The sequence below is a fragment of the Schistocerca piceifrons genome, chromosome 10 (genome assembly GCF_021461385.2).
Source record: "Schistocerca piceifrons isolate TAMUIC-IGC-003096 chromosome 10, iqSchPice1.1, whole genome shotgun sequence".
NCBI classification, from domain to species: Eukaryota; Metazoa; Arthropoda; class Insecta; order Orthoptera; family Acrididae; genus Schistocerca; species Schistocerca piceifrons.
In genome coordinates, this window is record NC_060147.1 from 117,751,766 (window position 1) to 117,758,765 (window position 7,000).

A 7,000-nucleotide genomic window follows, 5' to 3' on the forward strand; every position below is an offset into this window, starting at 1 on the left:
ACCAGGTTTTAAATTGTAAGACATTTCCAGGGGCAGATGTGGACTCTGACCACAATCTATTGGTTATGACCTGTAGATTAAAACTGAAGAAACTGCAAAAAGGTGGGAATTTAAGGAGATGGGACCTGGATAAACTGAAAGAACCAGAGGTTGTACAGAGTTTCAGGGAGAGCATAAGGGAACAGTTGACAGGAATGGGGGGAAGAAATACGGTAGAAGAAGAATGAGTAGCTCTGAGGGATGAAGTAGTGAAGGCAGCAGAGGATCAAGTAGGTAAAAAGAAGAGGGTTAGTAGAAATCCTTTGGTAACAGAAGAAATATTGAATTTAATTGATGAAAGGAGAAAATATAAAATTGCAGTAAATGAAGCAGGCAAAAAGGAATACAAACGTCTCAAAAATGAGATCGACAGGAAGTGCAAAATGGCTAAGCAGGGATGGCTAGAGGACAAATGTAAGGATGTAGAGGCTTATCTCACTAGGGGTAAGATAGATACTGCCTACAGGGAAATTAAAGAGACCTTTGGAGATAAGAGAACCACATGTATGAACATCAAGAGCTCAGATGGAAACTCAGTTCTAAGCAAAGAAGGGAAAGCAGAAAGGTGGAAGGAGTATATAGAGGGTCTATACAAGGGCGATGCACTTGAGGACAATATTATGGAAATGGAAGAGGATGTAAATGAAGATGAAATGGGAGATACGATACTGCGTGAAGAGTTTGACAGAGCACTGAAGGACCTGAGTCGAAACAAGGCCCCCGGAGTAGACAACATTCCATTGGAACTACCGACGGTCTTAAGAGAGCCAGTCCTGACAAAACTCTACCATCTGGTGAGCAACATGTATGAAACAGGCGAAGTACCCTCAGACTTCAAGAAGAATATAATAATTCCAATCCCAAAGAAAGCAGGTGTTGACAGATGTGAAAATTACCGAACAATCAGTTTAATAAGCCACAGCTGCAAAGTACTAAGACGAATTCTTTACAGACAAATGGAAAAACTAATAGAAGCCGACCTCGGGGAAGATCAGTTTGGATGCCGTAGAAATACTGGAACACGTGAGGCAATACTGACCTTACGACTTATCTTAGAAGAAAGATTAAGAAAAGGCAAACCTACGTTTCTAGCATTTGTAGACTTAGAGAAAGCTTTTGACGATGTTGACTGGAATACTCTCTTTCAAATTCTAAAGGTGGCAGGGGTAAAATACAGGGAGTGAAAGGCTATTTACAACTTGTACAGAAACCAGATGGCAGTTATAAGAGTTGAGGGACATGAAAGGGAAGCAGTGGTTGGGAAAGGAGTAAGACAGGGTTGTAGCCTCTCCCCGATGTCATTCAATCTCTATATTGAGCAAGCAGTAAAGGAAACAAAAGAAAAATTTGGAGTAGGTATTAAAATCCATGGAGAAGAAATAAAAACTTTGAGGTTCGCCGATGACATTGTAATTCTGTCAGAGACAGCAAAGGACTTGGAAGAGCAGTTGAACGGAATGGACGGTGTCTTGAAGGGAGGATATAAGATGAACATCAACAAAAGCAAAACGAGGATAATGGAATGTAGTCGAGTTAAGTCGGGTGATGCTGAGGGTATTAGATTACGAAATGAGACACTTAAAGTAGTAAAGGAGTTTTGCTATTTGGGGAGCAAAATAACTGATGATGGACGAAGTAGAGAGGATATAAAATGTAGACTGGCAATGGCAAGGAAAGCGTTTCTGAAGAAGAGAAATTTGTTAACATCGAGTATAGATTTAAGTGTCAGGAAGTTATTTCTGAAAGTATTTGTATGGAGTGTAGCCATGTATGGAAGTGAAACATGGACGGTAAATAGTTTGGACAAGAAGAGAATAGAAGCTTTTGAAATGTATTGCTACAGAAGAATGCTGAAGATTAGATGGGTAGATCACATAACTAATGAGGAAGTATTGAACAGGATTGGGGAGAAGAGAAGTTTGTGGCACAACTTGACCAGAAGAAGGGATCGGTTGGTAGGACATGTTCTGAGGCATCAAGGGATCACCAATTTAGTATTGGAGGGCGGCGTGGAAGGTAAAAATCATAGGGGGAGACCAAGAGATGAATACACTAAGCAGATTCAGAAGGATGCAGGTTGCAGTAGGTACTGGGAGATGAAGAAGCTTGCACAGGATAGAGTAGCATGGAGAGCTGCACCAAACCAGTCCCAGGACTGAAGACCACAACAACAACAACATGTGAGAAAGTTGTGAAGTGGGTTTCGCATGAGTGATGTTTTTGGAATCCATGCCGTTTAGCATGGAGAAGGTCCTTTCTGTTCGAGATATCTCATTTTTATTTATTTATTTAGGTTTGGTCCTGTGACGTCTTGTACAGATATATGACAGGTCATTAAACGATACAGAAAGATAAAAATTACACACACACACACACACAAATATAATAAGATCAATACAATGCTGTGGACTACAAATATCTACATTAATTCAGCATTACACGTACAACTAGTACACTTTAATAAACAAATAATTGCCATAAATTGTTTATTAATTTAACATTATAAAATTCTGTTTCATTATGAGATTATTCATTTACAGAGTAGACTTCAGCTTTTTTTTTTGAACAAGGTGTCTTGGTTTACCAACTTGATGTTGTTAGGAAGGTGGTTATATAATTGTGTTCCTCTATGAAGGACACTCTTCTGGTCGGCTCACTTCTGGCATATGAGACATGAATGTTATTGCCATTTCTTGTTGTGTAATTGTGCACAGAGCTGTTCAGCTGATAGGCATTGGAGGTTCTTAAATAGTCTCTTACGAAGACTATTGTTTCAAATATATATGTGCGTGGTAGATTCAGTATCTTTAGAGTAGGATAAAGAGAGCGACATGAACCTTGCCGTTTTATGTTGCAGATGATTCTGATAGCTCGTTTCAGGGTTTTGAAAACAGATTGACTACAGGGCGCATTCCCCCAAAATATTATTCCATATCGGATTGCGCACCGGAAATGTGTGTAATATGCCTGTATTATTATTTCCCTATTACAGCTTTTCCTTAGTATCCATAGCATGTAACAGATCGATGATAGCTTGATTGTAAGAGCTTCATTGCGTGTATTCCACTTGAGATCACTCTGCAGATATATTCCTAGGAATTTAACATCATAAACTAATTTTACAATTTTGTTGTTTATTTCCAATGCGTGTTCATTTTTTTGTTTATAGTGGGATATATGAAAGTTCATGGCCATCGTTTTCCCAGTGTTAATTATAAGTTCATTTTTTTCAAACCGGTGTGTTATCTCCAGCAATGATGCATCTGTCGTTAATTGAAGCTGTTTTCGGTCTGACCCAGTAATCAAAATACTGGTGTCATCTGCAAATAAAGTTTTCTGTTTAGCAAGGACAGTGTCACTCAGGTTAACGATATACAAAAGAAAGAGGATAGGACCTAATGTTGATCCTTGTGGCACACCATATTTGATAGTATTTTCTGATTTGAATGTTGTTGTTCTTGAAATTTTTTCAGTTATTGTGTCTTGTTTGAGAACAACTTTTTGTTGCCGGCTAGTAAGATATGATCTAATCCATTCATTTGGAATACCTCTAATTCCCTTTCTTTCCAACCTGCTTAGTAGGATACCATTATCTAAAATGTCAAATGCTTTGGATAGGTCCAAGAATATTCCAGTAGCTATTTCCTTTTCAGCTACAGCTTTTAGAATGGAGTGCAAATATTCATAGGCTGCTGTGGTTGTGGATCTGGATTGCCTGAAGCCATACTGATGATTTGACAGTAAATTTGTTAGATAAAATTTGTATTAATTGGTACTTGATATGTACATCGCCCTGTGGTTGGCATCGCTGGAAACGAAACAGCTGTTGGCGGCAATGTTGTGTAATTCGAATACAAGGCGTAAACAATGATTGATAGGTAATTCGTGTCTGTGGTATTTATCCCATGGATACTTCCATGATTTATCTTCTCAAATAAAAATATTGATAATAACAATAAATCTTATCTTTGATGGAACATTAATAGCTAATTTAACGTGGTTGGCATCGCTGGAAACGAAACAGCTGTTGGCGGCAATGTTGTGTAATTCGAATACAGGGCGTAAACAATGATTGATAGGTAATTCGTGTCTTATTTATCAGTGCAGTAGGAAATATACGTGCAGGTAGGCCACACACAGTTGCGTCCAACTACTCTATATTTTCTATTCTGTCCGTTCGTTTAAGTAATACTATCCCGCTGGAAACGAAGGCATTTCTCAAAACCTCCAATTCAAAACTCCATACACAGTGTGGCCCCGGAATCAGTTACAGAAGTTTTAATGTCTCAACTCAGGCGTTTGTGTTCATAGATCATTTTACAGTAATGGGTAGGTGATAAACACTAAATTAAAACAATAGATACAGGTGCGGAGCCAGAATTTGTTTCTTGAAGGGGAAGGAGCAGGAGTAGTGGACTTAATTTGTTGTTGCCTCAGCCAAACATCTGAATTTAGCTGGGCGTCGTCGCAGTGTGCCACAGAAGATTAAGATTTTGACGATGACGATATATAAAATGCTTTAATATAGTAATAAACTGTTTGATTACAATAAAGTACGTAAAGTCTTTTGAAATGAACATCATTGGTACTAGTATATTGCTTAAATATAACGTTCAAGTATTTACGAAACATTCACATCGAATGTGAGGGACTAGTGTAGCAGGGGATACAACCCGTCGGCTTTGGACATTGACGTCACAAGTCGCCAATCGAGAAGCGATTCTTCTTAGTGTTGTAGCTCCCTTTAGTGGCTGATAAGTGTTTTTTGGCTTTTTAAAAAAAAATCTCACGAGATAGAATAAACAGATCCACTTTATCAAGCAATCAGTAAAAAAACGAAACTGAAACATAACGGCAAAAGCGAAAATGGTAAACTGCTATCTGGCGACTTGTGACGTCATTGTCCAAAGCCGACGGGTTGTATCCCCTGCTACACTAGACCCGAATGTGAAGGAGTGCACATGCCTTGCAGCTAATTCAAGAACCATAATAGCAACAACCTCTCAGTTTTGCTGACGCAATAGCACTGTCAACATATTTCGCTTTGTACTTAGATTATGATCACATATCTGCAAACTATTCGTATGTGAGTTTGTAAATGACAGGAATGTTTACATTGTCATTTCTGTCTCTATTTAGGAACTCAGTCTTTCTGTTATTGTTCAGTTTTTCTATAGTGGTGGGTCTTTCCCTTTGTTTCCCCTTAACCGTAACCCTGTGCTTTACCAGCTCCACCTGAGGACTCACAAACTGTCTGATTTGTTGAGCAGTTACAGCCAGCCAGCCTATGAAGGTGTGCATTTGCCTGGCTGAATGTAGCCTACGAGGCCCGTCCTTGAGACAGCGCTTCTCAGAAGCAAGTGAAAAGTGTTAAATTTAGTTTTTTAATTTCAAGAATTCCATGACATTTCTGGGAATTTTATTTGCATGCTGCTGTGTTATCCAAGTACTACATATGAAATTTGGAAATTCATGGGTGTAAATTATAAATGCTTGTCCTAACTCTTTTCTTTGTACAAGGGAGGGGGATGGGGGGCGGGGGTGGTGGTATTGTGATGCTTCCTCACCAGATCTGCACATGAAAAAAATGTGTACAAACATACACAGTTAAATGTAATGTTATAAGCAGTATTTGTGGTGTGTCATAGTCAGACAATTCTCTATTTATATATTTCTACACAATTACCGTGAGGAGATACTATGTCAATACAGGCAGTGGTGGTGTTCTGATGATGCCTTAGCAACCTTTGAATGTAAATTAGCTGCTATGCCACAGATCAGTGCGGAGTACGCTTCTTCTGATTAAATCAGTTCTTAGTATATATTAAATGATGTCTCTTATTTACTGTAGTAAAAACCTTCGTTGTTAAGTGTGGTTGAAATTATTTTTCCAACAAACATTTTTTTGTATAAAGTATCTACCAACCATTGGTGCCATAAAATTGTAATCTTTTTCATCATGCAGAAAAGTTTCCATGTGTGAGATTGAAGTCAACTTTTGTATTTTTCTTCTGGGATTCATTTGCAGCGTAGCTTTTACATGCTGAGACTGAAATTTTTCAAATTATTTCACAATGGTCACAGCTATGAAGGAGGTACCATCAGCATACATAACATCAACTTCTGTTATTGGCACAGATAGCTCATTCATGTGAAGAATTAAGAGATGTGGAGACGAACAATACTTCACTTGTTAAGTAAACATTCACACAGGTATCTTTATTTCATGAATGGTCGAACAATATCGACTGCTGTTCCTCTCGCACTAAGACGCAATTTCTGTAGCAATGTGTCATCACATTTGTAGGTGACTGTTTTGATTGAGGCGTCTAGGTATATCCCACAAACTTTCTGTTCATTTACTGGCTTTATGCATGTTGCAAATGTTTGCAGTGCTGTCTTGGTTGACACCTTTTCTCAAATTATGCTGTGCATCATGAGGGAATTATTTATTCATCCATAGACCATGCAGTACAAGAGTATCAGACATGTCACACGCATTACAGATAATACATACATGTATAAAACTTTAACAAAATAGGATAGTGCAGGAAGATGTTCTTGCCTCTGTAGTAGTATTAAAAGTTTGTTTTTCCAAACAGAAACCACTAGAGAAATATGTTAAACAATAGTTTTGTATTTCAAGTGAAATTTTTCTAATTTTCCTGTTCCAGGTAAAAAAAAAAAAAAAAAATGGCAGGAAAAGGGAATCCAAATTTAGAAAAAGTTCTTGAGGCTCAGTATCTGATCAAGAAGATGCATGAAGTTTCACAGCTGATGGGTGTGGATCTCGATCCGAAAACTCTGGTGCTCAGCATGCGGCTGATGGAACACGGAGCTAATCCAGCAGCTCTTGCAAAATTAATCAAAGATATCAAAAGAATTGTAAGTATTCTGGAAGAGACAGACAAGCAAGACAAAGGAAGGGAAAACAAATGAAGCATTTAACTGAGAATGTCAT

General features: G+C 38.2%; 1 long non-coding RNA gene across 1 annotated transcript; it reads left to right on the forward strand.

The window, feature by feature from the left end:
• Positions 1-4,070: 4,070 nt before the first annotated feature.
• Positions 4,071-6,755, forward strand: LOC124719012. Its single transcript, XR_007005969.1, has 2 exons — positions 4,071-4,164; positions 6,714-6,755. It is a non-coding gene; the product is annotated as an uncharacterized LOC124719012 (long non-coding RNA).
• The last annotated feature ends 245 nt before the right edge of the window (positions 6,756-7,000 follow it).